Source organism: Acartia tonsa, chromosome 2 (assembly GCF_053477335.1).
Source record: "Acartia tonsa isolate MP-2025a chromosome 2, ASM5347733v1, whole genome shotgun sequence".
Lineage (NCBI taxonomy): Eukaryota > Metazoa > Arthropoda > Copepoda > Calanoida > Acartiidae > Acartia > Acartia tonsa.
The window spans coordinates 35549376-35566962 of NC_137261.1; the positions used below are offsets into that span (position 1 = coordinate 35549376).

The window sequence follows — 17587 nt, forward strand, 5'->3', positions numbered from 1 at the left end:
CAGTGACTGAATGACAATAAGTATCATAGAGTAGCTTCACTACTAAAAAAAGATACAAATAAAGTTTAATTGCAAAAACTGACATCTAGAAAAAAAATGTTTTTATGAAATTTTAAAATTGCTATATACCGAATGTAATAGTATTAATTTCTGTATGTTCAATGATATCTCGAATACTACTCGAAAGATTGATGTTTTTAAATTGTTATTTGAAATTCTATTTTGTGAATAAAAAAACCAATAGGATTTTTTTCGCTATACATTGACATTTGGGTTTTCGTGGAAACATACATAAACCTAATTTGCTATAACAAAGATACAAAATTATTAGCACTTTTTTCCCATCGTTAAAATAATAGTATAGATGGATAGATAAAGACAGAGAGTTCTCGATATGTAGACGTAGAGAATATATTGAGCTAATAACTCAACAAAGTATTTAAATTTCAAGTTTAGTCTGCATTGTTTCATGCACATCCATTTTTTGAAATTTATGTTTAGTTAATTTGTTTGTTTATTACTTTAGATCAGATTAGGTTAGGTTATACTGGATTCTGAGCTCAGGGTTAAGGCACCGCAGGGTTAGCAGCACCGACAGTGAATAGGAATTGAGAAAAAATACTCCCTTTACAATTTGAAAAAAAATGATAGCGTTTTAGTGATGGACGGGCAGGGCACTCTTTAAAGTAGCTTCGATAAAGTTAGTTAGCAATTAATTAATATTTTTCTCAATATCTCAACTGTTTAGCATTTAATAATTATAAATTCGAAGATAGAAAGTATATAGATAGATAGTGAAAACTATCTATCTACACACCAAAAACACATAAATATAAACGGTGTATTTTTTTCGGCCAAAAATGCGTATTACAGATGACGCTTTGCGTAATAGAAGCATAGCTACTCTTTCAACCTTAAAGAGAAAGATATTTTTTTCCACGAGTGGGAGGGGATATTAGGCTGTAAATTACACTGGTACCCAAGTTTTAAACCATGTTATCCTATTCGTTTGTTCAAAAACTTGGCCATTTTTTTAAGAAAAAAAAATAAATGTCTTAAACAGCTAGTGCATCTTTCCTATTCTCAGGGGTCTAAGGGGATGAGATAATGGTCGATAAATATACACTCCCAATAAATATGCACAAGAAAAATTACTTCTTTTGTACATTAAAACTATTTTTTCAATGTTGAAAATATTATTTTTTCACAAAACAATTTTGCTGGGCCACAAAGTTCTATCTAGATAAATTCTTCTTTTATTTCTAGAATTGCTAGCTTTTAATAAAACTCATCTATTGATTATTACTGCTGCGCTACTTGTGAACATAATTTCCCGAATTTTTTCAATCATAAAATTTATGTTTATTTGAATTACATCATAAAACATTTAAAGATTTTTAATAACCATTTTTTGGTCAAACTTTTATTCATTTTTGATTTTGTTACTGGAGGCAGTGCAGTGCACCTAGCATATTTACAGATTTTTACAAAATATTTTGATATACAGAAGGGGTACTTTGGATAGTGTACATCAATGTATCGTTCATTGCCTTATCCCTTAAGATCTAAGACTTTTAAACAATGGAAACATTTATACAAGGATTGTCTAAACATAAATATAAATAGGAACATGGTCACTTATAGAGTAGCTTTACTCAGGGAGGAAGGGAGGGGACAATGGGCAATTAATTCAATTTTATAGTTGTGACACTTTAAGGTTGAAAAACCAGATAATTCCAGATAAAACGAGTATTTCTGATAGTGCAACTTTTATTGGAAATTTATTCATTTTTTAATTAATTTTAATTCAAAATGCACCATTCCCCAAATTCTACTTTACTAAAAGCATCTGATTATCAAGATAAAGAACTTGGTAGCAATTCATTTACTAAAGAATATTAGTTTTAGAATTTAGCGTAGAAAAATAGCATAAAACCATCTTAAGATTTTAATGATAAAAACAGTCTAAAAGGATTTCAGGACCTTTATGCATCTTCCCTAAAATGTAGAACTTAATCGGATCGGTAACCAAATTCTTAAGCTATAAATAAACAAAACTTACTACTTTTTATTGGATATTAGCGCAGCTTACTATATGTGTATGAGCATGTTATAAATGGACGTACGGATTTTCTAGTAACAATTGAGTTTTTATGGTTTCTAAATCGTAATAAATAATAAACAAGAATCAGTTAAAACAATTGTATTAAAAATTATTAAAATAACAACAAAATCTACTTAAATAATACATACATGTATATATCATATCACAATAGAATTGTTAGGTAAATATAAAACAATTGAATCAAAAATGATTTATGGGTATAGTCCCATTCGTGGCAACACCCATTAAGAGGCGATTCGTCGTATTTTCAAAATTGCTTGGGGCTGGAAATAGGAGAAAAGCTACTGTGAAAATACAAAGAAACTCCCCTTAAGGGGTGTTGTCACGAAAGGGGCTACCCTGATTTAATTACAACAAAATAATAAATAAAAATAAAATCAATTAGATTAACTTTTTAAAATCTAAAAAAATTGTCAGTTTAAGACGTACCTACACAGTTACACACACTAGGTATAAACAAAATAACTTGATTAAAAATGTTTATGAATAAAAAAGGTTGCAGAATAGAATGTCTCAAGGATATTTTTAGTTTCGTATTTAGATTTATGGTTCTAATTCTTAATTATATTTGGTCTAGTTACAAAAAATTTACTTTTTATTGATAAAGTATTAATAAAACATATTTTGGAAAGTATCAATAAAACAAATTGATAAAAGTAAAATAAACTTCTAAATGACCCCATTTTAAATAAAATTAAACAAGGATGACAACATCCATAAAAGCGAAGCTCTGAAATGGAAGGACAAACGAATATTAACACTTGTAGATTGTCAGAACTGAATTAGCAGAATATTAATGCTTCAGTACAAACAATATTGTAAGTAAATTTGTTGCAAAACTGCATAAATAGATAATACTGTTTAAGGACATACTTAAATTTTTAGGACTTGTTTATAGAGATGCTTTGCTTATAACATTGTATAATAGGAATCAGTTTTAAAAAAATCTGAAGAATCAGATAATTTGTTATAAAAAAGTTAAAAATTGACATGTTTCAAATGGATGTACGGACATTCTGGTATTGATTGTAGGGTTGCTATGCTTTCTAAATTGTACCTAACTATTACAGGAATCATCATGCAAAGTTTGGAATCGATAGGACAATTCTAACCTGTTTAAATTAACGAAAAGAGCTAACTCTCTGTGACTGAGGTACGGACGGACGTACGGACGGACTGACCGTAATCATAGAAAAGCTTCGCTTTAAAAAAAATAAAATTATGTAAATGTCAAACTACGGACCACCCCTACACGCTGCAGATACCCTCCGTGATGTAACTTAAATTCTTTCTTGCACGTTCGCACCATATCAATAACATCTTCTTTCAGAAAAGCTAATTTTCTCTTTGTTAGTCATCTGAAATAAATATTCTTTTTAGTATTTATAGGCTTAACTGAAAGGCAAAAATATTAATTCGGAACTAATATAAATACCAATGAAATTATTACCTACTGCTACCTAGTTAAACAAGAATGACAACATTCATAAAAGCGAAGCACTGAAACGGTAGGACAAACGGACATTAACACTTGTATAGTGTCTGAACTGAATAATCAGAATATAGAAGTATAAGATTCGAAGCAAAATTGTAAGTAAATTTGTTGATAAACTGCTTGATACAGCATAATGTTTATGGACATACTTACACTTTTAGGACTTGATTATAGAGTTGCTTCGCTTATAACATTGTTCTTTGTTGTTCCAGGAATCAATATACCAAAAATCAGATCAAACGGATAATTAGATCACATAAAAATTTGTGGTTAAAAAAGTAGAAAAATCAACATGTTTAAAATGGACGTACGGACATTCTGGTAATGATTATAGAGTTGCTTTCTAAATCGTACCTTACTACTACAGGAATCATCATGCAAAGTTTGAAATCGATAGGACAATTCTAACATGCCTAAATTAACGAATAAAAGCTATCTATCTCGGACGGACGGACGTACAGACGGACGTACGGACCGACCCTAATTATAGAAAGCTTCGCTTTTAAAAACCATAACTGGAAATTACTTTTGGATATAGTCCCTTTCGTAACATCGCACCATATGGGGCGATTCTTCGTATTTTTCACAGTAGCTTTTTTCCTATTTATAGCCCCTGCGGGAGGCTCTAACCCAACGGGCCATTACCTAACCCTGTGGGGCAATCATCTAACCCAATATAACCTAACCTAACCTAGCCTAACCTAAAATAACCTATAAAAAGCCATTTTAAAATACGAAGAATAGCCCCATATGGGGCGATGTTACGTAAGGGACTATTCACTATACCCTTACTTTTCTCAAAATTAGGTACCTAATAAGAATGAAATGATAACCGAAAAGCAATCTTCTAACTGTTAATAATTAGTGGCAAAGGTACAGTATGATTAAAAATGTCAATCTGTATGTCTTTCCCTTCCTAACATTCCATTAATTACAACATATTTTCTTAATATTTAAATTTCTATGCTTTGGTAGTTGTCAACTTTGTTTTGATAAAAAATGTATATATACCGTAACCATTTTGTTGTTCTCCTGGAAACCTAGGCAGTATCACATTTTCTGCTTGTTTGCATTTTATACAAGATTTCATCTGAAAAATAATAAAGATTCTTATAGAGTTGCTTCGTTTTCCAAGTCATACCTAATTGTTATAGAAATCATCATGTAAAGTTTGAAATTGATAGGACAATTCTAATCTGTTTAATTTAACAAAATGAACTAACCGTAATGGACAGACGTACGGTCAGACTGACCCTTAAATTATAAAAAGATTCGCTTTTAAAATTTTTATAAAATCATCACTAGACTAAATTTTATCTTGTAATGTAATTAGCGCAATTACTACTTTATAACTCATTTATTTTAAATTTTATTAATGAATGATATCTAAAAGCAATTTAATTATTAATTTTAAAAAAATAAATACAATAATTTCTATAATCATAACTGCAAACAAATATTCCATAATTATTTTTTCATTATGATTTCAAAACAATTAAAGTAAAAATTTTCTGTCTGTTTGTTTATTGTTTACATTTTTATTATTGCGCTAGTTAGCATAAGAATGCCCCGTCATGTTGCATGATTTCTCGTGACGTCATTCATATTTTAGTCCCCAAAGTCAGTCAGAAACTGCTGAATTCATGCACATTCCCTTTAAGCCAGTCCCCAAAGTCTGAGACTCCTAAAATATAAATATTCGATCCATTGTCCCCTCCCTTCCTCCCTGAGCTTTACTACTAGTTAATATAAACATGTAGCTAGACTTTAGACCAATGCACATAGGGGCAACAAGGGGCAACAATTCACCACCCCCAAATCAAGTTTTAAACATTCTATGAGTATTATCATACCCAATGTACATCAGATTTCAAAGGAATCGTAAAAATACGCTTTTTAAGTAAGCATTCTAATGCATGGAAGTCAAGAAATGCAAAAATTTTCTTACAGAAAAAGGCATACTTTTTGTGTTTCACCAACAATTTTAAAATTATTATAAAATCTCTTAGAATTAACGTAATTAGACAAAATAACTTCTGATGAGTCATGCATTACATATATTTTGACAGTATAAAAGAAAAAAACACAAATTGAAGAAATTAGTCCTAAATAATTCTAGTTGAAGTCAAGATTTTAGTTTTTATTTGTTTGTTTTTTAATCAACATTTAAGAAGACAGTAAGAGGAAACACGTTTTCGCCGGGTGTCGCCGGCTAAAAAAACGATATTTGATTACCCAAAGACATATTTTAATCGCCAGTACTGGTTTCATTTACCCCCCCGCGCCCCCGTAGGGGTTTTTAGCCCGTTTTCTGAACGTGGGTGCACGAAAAGCTTGTAAGAAAAGGCGTTTAAATGCGCTTTTAAAGTCAAAACTTAAGAAATAATTCAAATAAATAAAAGACACAAAAACATAGACATATTGGGAAATATTTATTCTGACTTAGAATTAAAGTTAATAATAAATATTTTCAAGTTCCATTGTACTAAATGATGAAGAGGAGAGGGGGGGGGGGCTAAACCTAAATCTAAACCTCTTTATGTTTGATGTTTTAATGTAACTAAATAATCGTTTCTATAGATCATTACAAATATCAGGGATCTAAAGAGATAAGACAAAGGTCAATAAATTGTTGTACATCCCCAATGATAATACACCAAATAACCCCTTGTGTAGATTAAAGTTAGTAGTTAATACGTTTGAACACACAACTGTAAAACTTTGGGGACTAGTGTTATAAACAGCCCAATGTCCCCTACCTCACTGCGGAAAGGTAAAGTTAATATGCAAATAACGTGAGGTTCTTATAATCATTCTAAATTGGAATTAGCAAGTAGTCTTCTGTCTGTCTATTGGTAATGCTTTGTTTTTTAAATTATGAAGTTACAGGGTATTCATGTTTAAAGTCAGCAGTTTTAGTTAGAAAGGGAGGGGACTGTTAATTACACTAGTCCCCAAACTTCAAAGTTTTATAATAACGTTTTTATATTCGTTAGCATAAGAACTTTAAGAACAGGAAATTAATTGATTTTTTATTGGTTGATTCATTAAGATGAGTGTCAAAACTTAACTAAGAACAGGAAATTTAATTGATTTTTTATTGGTTGGTTCATTAAGATTAGTGTCAAAACTTTTCAACCACTAATTGTCATCTACAGACAAATAATTTTGTAATATGATTTATTAAATATGTATCAATATTGGGGATGTACACATATTAATCGGTTATTGTTTTGTTCCTTAGATCCCTAGGTGTTAATATATAATACAAAGTAGCTTGATGTCTGTTTGTCTGTCCGCCCATCCCTTAAGATCTCGCTAACCACTAAACTGATTGAATTCTACTGTTCAGGGAATATATCTACTGGTCCTGTGATTGTTTAAAGATCTTTTTCAAAAATAAAAATCCCCCTCAATTTTTTCATATTTCTATAATTAGGGTTGGTCCGTCCGTACGTCTGGTACAGTTAGCTCTTTTACTTAACTTAAACAGGCTAGAATTGTCCTATCGATCTCAAACTTTTCATGCTGATTTCTACAACAGTTAGGTACGACTTAGAAAGCACAGCAACTCTATAATCGTTACCAGAAAGTCCGTACATCCATTTATAATAGGCTGATTTTTACTTTTTTGACAACAAATAATGGTTTTGAATGTTAAAAATATCCTATTCATCTGATTTTTTTAATACTGATTCCTATTTCAATAACGTCTATTGTAATAAGCGAAGCATCTCAATGATCAAGTCCTAAAAACGTCAGTATGTCCTTAAACAGTAACATGTATTTAATCAGTTTTTATTACAATTTTGTATAGACATGCATTAATATTCAGTTCTGACACTTCACAAGTGTTAATGTTCGTTTGTCCTTCCATTTCAGAGCTTCGCTTCTTTCATGGATGTTGTCATCCTTGTTTAATTACCTCTTGGGGCAAATCTTCTAGAGGCTAGGGGCGAAGCCGCTAGTGTACATATAAACAGTAAACAAGAATCATAATATCATTATAAATATAGATATTAGTTAACAAAAATTTATGTTAATCATGCTCACATTTATAATGGATTTATTAAACATAAAAATAAAGTGAAACTTGTAGCTTGCTAAAATAAGGATCCCCATCCACCCCCATTTACACCATCCCCTCCCCTCCTACTGAAATGAATTCCATGACCCCAAATTTGACACTTTGAACACTAAAATCGGACTACAATTAACCTAGTTACACTTTAAAGGGCCTAAAAAGCTAGTGATAGGGTAGCTGCGCTACTAAAAAATTCTCATATTGCTCTGATAACCAAAACCCCTAATTAGACATTTTAAACACGAAATTCAAGATAGTTGATGGATAGATAGATGGATAGATAGATGGATAGGTAGATGAATAGATATATGGATAGATAGATGGATAAGTAAATGGATAGACAGATGGATAGATGGATGGATAGATAGAGGGATAGATTGATGGATGGATAAATTGATAGGGGATGGATAAAGAGATGAATAGTTGATGGATAGATAGATGGATCGATATATAGATGGATAGAGAGATGGATAGATAGATGTATAGATAGATGGATAGATAGATGGATAGATAGATGGGTAGATAGATGGATAGATAGATGGATAGATAGATGGATAGATAGATGGATAGATAGATGGATAGATAGATGGAAAGATAGATGGATAGTTAGATGGATAGATAAATGGATAGACAGATGGATAGACAGATGGATAGACAGATGGATAGATATATGGATAGATAGATGGATAGATATATGGATAGATAGATGGATAGATAGATGGATAGATAGATGGATAGATAGATGGAGAGATAGATGGATAGACAGATGGATAGATATATGGATAGATAGATGGATAGATTGATGGATAGATAGATGGATAGGGTAAGTGGGGGCTATTTTTGGGAGGGGTTAATCTGGTAATTTTCTATCTACCTTCACAAAATGACCTTTATCTCCATGTTCCTTTCAAATGACAGAAAAAAACATAAAAGCAAATTTGTTTGTTGTTGAATTACCTACAAAAAAGTATAAAATGAAATTTTTGTGAGATGAATTTTAAGGGTACTAAATAATTAAATCCCCTTTTTGGTTGATTTGCCCCAATGTGCAATGGAAACATCTATACAAGGGTTGTTTAAACATAAATATAGATAGGAACATGGTCACTTATAGAGTAGCTTTACTACTAGTTAATATAAACATGTAGCTAGATTTTAAACCAATATGGAAACATTCATGCAAGGGTTGTCTGAAAGACCAAGGATTTTTTTTATGGATAATACTTTGTCTTATTTGCTATTATATCAGCATATGACTTAAGTCTTAGAATATCAATATTTTCAGATTTAGGTTTCGGGAAGTAATGCCCAAATCTAATAATATAACAACTAATGAATTAGATAAGGGACGATTTACAGCCCAAATAGTGAAAAAGAAAATTACAACTCAAAATTATTGGTAGAAATGTAATACACTTCACTAGCTTGTTCCATCAAATCAAGTCCCTCAAGTTTTAAAGCCAAAAAATAAGAGAAAGTGTTTACTCAACGTTTAGGACAGTATAATTAACAGTCCAATATCCCCTCCCCTCCCTCCCTGACTAAACTAACATTTTAAACCAATTTTTTCTATCTTAGTATGTCTATAGCTATAAGCATTTGTAATATGAATACAACAGTTTGCAAAATTTCAAGCATCCTATCTTTTTAAGTATCTATCAATTTAGTTTTTTTTTGTATTTATCAATCTATCTATTATCTATTAATCTAATACTAATCTATTTATTCTAATTATCTATCTTTCTATCGATTTTCTGTATTTGAATAGAAAGAGAACTTCCGTAAAATATACTATCTCGGGTATAGTCCTTTCCACGACATCCCTCCATAAGGAGCGATTCTTCGTATTTTTAAAATGGCTTTTTATAGGTTATTTTAGGTTAGGTTAGGTTATATTGTGTTAGGTGATTGCCCCACAGGGTTAGGTAATTGGCCCCATCTCTCTCTCTATTTATCTATCTTTTTATCTCTCTCCTTCTCTCTCTCTCTCTCTCTCTCTCTCTCTCTCTCTCTCTAATTGTATAGAATTGAATGAGTAATTATTTTTGATGAAATTCAAAATATTAAATATTTGAAGCATTCATAGGATTGAAAATGAGCTAGATGAATAATTAAATATATATATTGAAAGACAGAATGAGAAAAGATTTAGATAGATAGATTTAGAGAGCTAGATAGACAAAATAGCTAGAAAGTAAAATTAATCACATTATAGACATTTCAATTTAGCCTTATTAATGATGGTCATTTAAAATAGAGTACAGTAAAATATAAAAGAGGTATTTTTATAAAACCGTAAGATTCGTGATTTGAACTTTAATCAGGGACTTTATGGGATGAGACATTAGAGTAAAACAATAGAGTTAGAAAGGGTTAAATAACTGTATCTCCCCATCGCAACTGCCTTGTGCAACCTTTCTATTGGGTCATTGAAAATCAACCAATTGTATTGCTTATATTAACACAGCCAAGTAGCAGAAAATAATTTAGAAGCAGACGAAAGAGGTCTTTGAAAAAGGAAGGGAGGTAGTTGTCTGTATATACATCTATACTATAGATCTATTAATAAGACAATCAACGTGGAATTTATATACAGCCTTGAATAATGAATATGATAAAATAATATTATTACTTCTGACACTGCTAGTTAATGAACTAATCAAGTAAAGATAGAAGTGCCCAAGGTTTTCTAACGAATAAGAAAACGTGATAAAAAAATTTTGGGTACTAGTGCACTTTTAAAAGCTCAATTTATCGACCATTTTGCTTACCCTGTAAATTCTAGACATCTAGACTAATGGTATATGATGACTATTGCAATCTTTTTGTTACATTTAAAAAGGGAAGCTACTCTATATTATTTTTATTCAGGAAGGGGATATTGGATTTTGAATTATATAGGTCCACAAAGGTCTCTCAGTCGTTTGCTTAAAAACTTTGGAGACTTCTATTAAAACTATAACAGGGTTGTACAAAATTTAATCAACAAAATGGAAAATTTTGTTTATCATCATTAGAGATTTACAACGTCCATCCATTTACCTTTCATAGTAGGGTTGGGCCGGATACCGGATATCCGGCTGATTTCTAATGCCGGATATCCGGTTCCAGATGGATATCTGGCAATTTACCGGATATCCGGCGTCAAAAATCAGCCGGTTATCATGAAACAGGATAGTTTTAATATCCGGTATCCGGCCGGATATTGAAAATGGCCGGATATCCGGCCGGAAAAACCGGCCAGACCGGATATCCGGCCCAACCCTAGTCCATAGTATTATCCCTGATGATATATGACTTTATGACAACAAATAGGCCATTCTACAGATCTTAGATCCTAATAATATTTATTTTGTGTAATATATTATCCTTACACAAAAATGACAGGATGTCTCTCTACCTTTGTGTAACATGTATGCCTGTAGCTTATGATCTTTATATCCGCTGGACTGATATGGTTCTCATTTACACAAAAGTTTTGGGAAGGTTCATAACTATTTTAAGTTACAGATTTAAGTTTTAGCTCTGAATTTAAACTTTTATGAAGATTTCAATAACAATAAGGGAATCCACTAAACAATTGTATGATAGAATCATCTTACTGTTCTTAAACTTTGTAAGTTTGTTTTTCATCTTTGGAGATTTAAATAAATTTATCTCTATTGTCTTTGTCTTATCTCTTAAGATCTCTGATTTATATGATTTTTCATTGAATATGTATGATATGTAGTATCAATTAAACTACATAGATTTTCTGTAATTTTTACATTTATTTGAATATGATATTGTACGTAAATTTACGCACGCGCACACACACACATACGCCAACATACGCAAACATACACACACATTAGAAATACGCAAAAATATCATCATACATTTTGATTTTGCGGATTTTTTCTGATTCGTTTGTGGTTTTCGCGCGTTTTTTTCTCTCTCTCCGGAAACGGAGAAGGGGGTAAAACAGGAAAAGGAAGCAAGAGGAGGAAGGCAGGAAGAAGAATGTGTGTCTGGGAAAGGTGAAGAAAAGGGGGTGACGATGAGAGATTTCCGGCAATATCCCTCTAAATCTTATTGGACTTAGGTTAGGTTAAGTAAAGTTTAAAATATATATATGTACTTATATATCGTAGCTAGGTATGTAATATAATGTCAACTATGACCCCTTTAATTTAACCCTTCAGAGTGGTTGAATTCGACACATGCATATTTTTTAAAATAAAAAAGTAAAAAAAATGGTTCATTGTTTCTAGTGCGATTTCTTTTTGGAAGGTTTTGGTACTCGCTCTCAAAAAGTTATAAACCTTCTCATGGCCTATGAGAAGCTACCTTGTAAAGAAGAACCGTATAGGTTAGCGAGATCCTTCGGTACAGACTGAAACCAGAACCATTTAAGGATTTTTATAGATAGGGGCGAGGATGGGGGATTGTGGTTCCACTAAACAATAAGAGGGATGTGTTGCGTCAAATTTGCTTGGTAAGTTGGTATCATAATATTTTGTGTATATATGTTGAATGAAGGTCGAATTCTAATTATCAATACCATTTGGAGCATTTGTTTTATGTGTTTTTAGAAGCGCAGCTACCCTGTATTGCACTTTGTCTGTCTTAACGTCTGTCTGTCAGTCCGTAAAAGGGAAGTACTCCAGTATACAATGTACTTGGTCCGTAGGTTTGTCAGTCAAGCAGCAGAGGTTTTTAATTAATAAGGTTTTGTGATTTTCTTTTATTTTATTGCTCTAAATTTAAATTTGTCCGTTTGTCCATCCAAGAATGTTTGGGTGTTGTCATTCTTGTTTAGATGCGCAGCTACTTCATATATGATTAGAGTGTGTCTGTATGTTCAACGGCATCTTTGACATTTTTTGCTCTGTACAATTACAAAGTTATTTTTTTTTCCTTTCATATGCACATGTACACATTTTTTTTCTTTTTCCCCTAAATATAGAAGAGCTTCGTTACTAAAGAAAAAATATGTAATTTTCTCATCGTAAAATTTAATTTGATTTTTAGCTTGATTTGATGTGTAAAACACAAATAGACGTACGGACATGATAATAGAGTAGTTTCGCTACTAAAGAAAAATCTGTGTTTTTTCTCATCGTAAATTTTCATGTTATTTTTCGCTTGATTAGATGTGTAAAACACGCTTAGGTGGTTCCAAAAAGATAAAAATTGCATCGTTACAGCCAACAATTCATCCAGGGATAATAAGGGATTAGACAATGGACGATAAACTAGTTTTCTTTGACAAAACAAAGTATATTCAAGTTAAAATTAAAATTGTTGCTTTTGAACACTTTAGGTTTAAACCAACCAATCAAGATCTAGTGCCCAAAATAATTTAAGTCAACGAATGACCAAACGTGTTTATAAAACTTTGGATAATTTACACTCCAGTTTATCTTCCCTTCATAAGTTGGAGGGGAAGGGAGGGGACATAAAATAGCCCAAGACCATCCGAGTACCTACCAAACAAGGATGTCAATATCCTTAAGTAGCGAAGCACAAAAAAGCATGGGAATACTGACTAGGTGACTTAAATAGCATTTATTAGAATTAAGAATCCCGAAACCTTTCGGACATTTTTAATATCTATATTTTGTAGCATGATGACAGGCCGACGGACAAAGAAAATTACATATTGGATGCTCATTGATAAGAAACCTTCACAAATTCAGTCATCTTGAATAACATTTCCTTCATAGCGTTAAGGACTGACTGACGAACGGATAGACAACGTGAATTATAGAGTAGCTTTGCTACCAAAAACTTAATACTATCATTATTTTTCAAGGAAACCGCCAAATTTATTGCAGTTGAGGGCAGTATATGTTATTTGAGGAGATAGAATGTAAGCCATACTGGTTCCCAAATTTATATATAATCACGTTGGTTTGAACACTTTGGGCACAAACAAACACTGTTTAAACTTTTTAAACAATATTTTGAATATACAGAAAGGTTAATTTTGTTCATCATAAATAAAGGTGTACATCAATGTATCGTCTTCTCTTATCCCTTGAGATTTATTATTGCTATTTCTCGGTCAACATTAGAATGTTTAGTCATTAGATCATTATTATAATAGTTATTTTATGCAAGAGTTAGGTTTCCAGAAATATAGAAGTATTTGTTCTTTGTGACAATATCGACAATAGATAGTTTATGTTAGTTATGCAGATCATTTTTATTGATGCCATTTTGTCGTTATGAACTAGTGAGAATAAAGTTAATTTATTAAAGATTATAAAGAAATAAGACAGGAAGGAATTCATACTAAGGAATTTGCTTGGCCCATAAGTTTTATAAAAACAGATCCTCTTTTGTGGACTTGGTAACTTTAATTAACTCTTGATTAGGCAAAAGAAGTGTCCAAACGTAAGTTTATCGCTAATTAATTAATCCTAATGATCTATTATAAGATAGAAAAATTATGCATGGGACCTATTATCGTAATTTTCCTTGAGTGACGTACAGACCAAAGGAATATTATAGAATATCCTTTTTCATAAGTGAAAATATACATTACAAACCATATATAAAAACTGTTGAATAAAATGTAAAAAGTGCCAAAATTTCTTTTATTTGATATTTATATGTAAGTTTTTCATTGTAGGAATTTTAAATTGTATATTTTAATCTAATGTAAAAGTTTATAAATTTCAGAATTCATAGGGGATTAGACATTGTTGCTAAATTAATGTACACTGAAGGTATGTATAACCCAATCAGAAAGTTCAGAAAGTTTTTACGTCAACGATTCTGACCAGTATAATTTACCTGATAATTTACAGCTTAGCATGCAAAGAGCACGAAACTAATTCTGACTTTGTATTTTATTTATTGCGTTTGGCTAACAGAAATTTATTGACCGTGAACGTGAACCTGATTAACATTTAGACGATTCCTTAGATATCAAATAGCCTAATATCAGAATAGAATTACAGTATTAATAGAACTCAAATATGATTTTATACTATTGCCGCTTATGGTCCCTAGAACAGACCTATTATGGCTAATTATAAAACACGCATTAATGTCTGTAAAAACTTTTTTTTACGGATTTTCATTAGTGAAAAAGAGTACACATTTTGATGAATGATTTATATTTAACTATCTAAATTTTCCTTCTATAGCTCTAATTTTCCAATTGAAAAATTAAATTTCTAAAAATTAATAAGGGACAAGATAAGTTATTGAGCAGATGGCGAGAAGAATGTTAACAAAAAAATCCGCTGTCTATCTACAATAGCAGCTTGAACATACAAGTAATTTACTAACTATTTTACTATAAAAATTCCATAACTAACAAAAAAAGGAAAAATTGTGGATGGACAAATAAACAAAGAAAATCAAAAATCAAGTATTCATTGTAAAAAAAAGCACTTTAAAATATCTATCGGTCTTTTGTAGCATCACCGACGGACAAAGTAAACAGTATAATGGATGCATATTAGTATAAAGAAGAAACTTTACAGAAAATATCTTGAATAGGAGCCGAGAATACGAGCCGGACTGACGTTGTAAACACAACAACATTGTTGAAAATTAATATTTAATACAAAAAAAATTAAGGCTTCGCTCCCAGTGGTCTCTTGGATCCATCCCACACTTTAAATTCTAGTTTTGAATAAATTGGTGGCTTTGTATTTTTTCTAGGGGCGATTTCTTTTAAAGGTAACCAACCTAACCAAAAATAGTTATAAACCTTCCCTGGTCTAATAAGAAGGTAAACACACGGATAGACAAGTCTATCTGTTACTTTTATGAAAGTTTGATTTATGATTAAATTAATATCTATATGTATTTGTTGATTTCCTTAGTGTTTATAAATCAATAATTAAAATTTAATCCATCAAAAATCTATTGGAAAACAAGGCTCACAACATCCATTAAAGCAAACTACGACAAACTAAATAAAAGAAAAAGGAATATCTATTTTAAACCAATTTTTGATTAGTTGGTTCAAACTTTTAGTGTCCAAACTTTTCAATGAATAATTTGAAATACAGAAAATTTTGTTTTTCATAATTAATTGCAGTTGGGAGTTGGTTCTTGGTTGGTTGGTTGGAACTAGCACTTTCTAAACTTTTACACCAATGATTTTATTCCAAGTAAGAGGTTCATTGTCTTATCCCCTAAGATCCCTGTTGAAATGTCATATTGTAGTACTAAGACACACAATGTGCATATTATCCCTTTCATGCGTTTTTAATTTACTATTGTTTTTATATTTTATCTTAAAACTAGGATAATTATGTTCATATGTAGGAGAAGAATAATTAGTCAAACAAGCAATTTGTATAGTTTTGATTGGCAGAAAGTTTAATGCTTTAATATACAAAATGTATTTGACTGATTTGGTGGTACAAACTAAAGCAGTCTCAAACCTTCTATGGAAATAAATGCACTTAAATTTATCGTCCATTGTCTTAACATAATGAACATAGGTACTGGAACACAATATGTTAATTGTAGAGACGATTCGCATTTTCAAAATTGGCTTTTGTTCCATGTTTTCAAGTTCATGTCCAGATTATTTTAGATGACAGTCATATTCATGGTCCGGTTTTGTACATTATATATTCTGCAAATAGGTATTTCTTAAATAAGAAAATATATGTAAAAGGTTTTTTACTAAAATGCAGTTTTTTGAAATCAAACATTAATACAACCTTTGAAACAGTATTTTAAAGCTTATTAGCCTTTGTACTTTTTTAAAAATATGCGTACATTCTTTGACTACTGGACACCTGTCACCTTAATTTATTATAATTGTTTGCATCTATTAACATATTTTTTGTTTCCTGCATCTATACCTTTTCAGGGATCTTAAGGGATAAGAAAATGGAAGATAAATTAACGTGCAACCCTAATTTTAAAAAAAATACTCTGCTGTTTATAATAATTATAGGTGGATAAGTTTGTACGACACAACAAATTGACACTTAAACTAAATAATGTTAACAAAATAATAAAGCAATTACTTTCAGGGTATTTATTAAGTATCATGATGTATGTCTGTATGTTCAAGAAGATCTCATAAATTCTGTTACTAATAAATCAACAATTTATGGATTTGTTATTTGTTTAAGTGAGGGGAGGGGGGGGGGAGGAATTATAGCACATTGAACTGTAAATTCTATTGGTACCCTCACTTTTATAAACGCGTTATCTCATCCGTTGACTGTAAAATTTTGGTTCCCAGTTACAAATTGGTTTGATTGGTTTGTACAAACTAGCAGTGTTCAAACCCTTGTAGGAATAATTTTAGTCTACTGAAGGTAGCATGTTGCTGTGTAACCTTCGCTCTTTATGGACGTTGTCATACTTGTTCTAAAGAAATCTGTGCATATGATGGAAAAATCAATTAAAATCTACCAACCAAAGTGTATAAACATAAAACAGCATGTTACAAAAATACATATTTTAAGAGTTGAGAAATCTTAACATAAACATAGTTTTTTATTATAACAGGGGTAACTAAGTACAAAGGTTTTTGTGCCTTTAAAAAATGCAACTGAGGATATTAACAAATAAGACAATAAAAGTAAATTGACGTATATACAATGACGTAAAACATAAAAACCCCTTCAGCAGCTTAAAATTATCGGTGAAAAAATTTTGACACTAATAGGTTGTACAGATTTAGGGAAGCAACGTTTAATTATAGCTAACGAATAAGAGAACATATATGGGCGTGAATCAATCTTCCTCCTGATGACATATAAAATTATGACAACAAAACGACATAATGGGCCATTCTAAAGATATTAGATTCTAAGATTATTGATTTTGTGTAATACATTATCCTTAAACAAAAGTAACAGGTTGTCTGCCTATTTTGGTGTATTTGACATTTTTAAAGAATATATTATAT

The 17587-nt window shown here is 30.9% G+C and overlaps 1 protein-coding gene and 1 long non-coding RNA gene across 2 annotated transcripts in view; one reads left to right on the forward strand and one right to left on the reverse strand.

Moving 5' to 3' along the window:
• The window catches only part of LOC145311680 (uncharacterized), a 40676-nt gene that overhangs the window by 12157 nt on the left and 10932 nt on the right, over window positions 1–17587 (forward strand). The gene's annotated exons all lie outside the window — the stretch shown is intronic.
• Window positions 2189–5294, reverse strand: LOC145311681 (uncharacterized). The gene is made up of 2 exons (XR_013876760.1): window positions 4632–5294; window positions 2189–3483 (listed from the first exon to the last, which is right to left on the reverse strand). It is a non-coding gene; the product is annotated as an uncharacterized LOC145311681 (long non-coding RNA).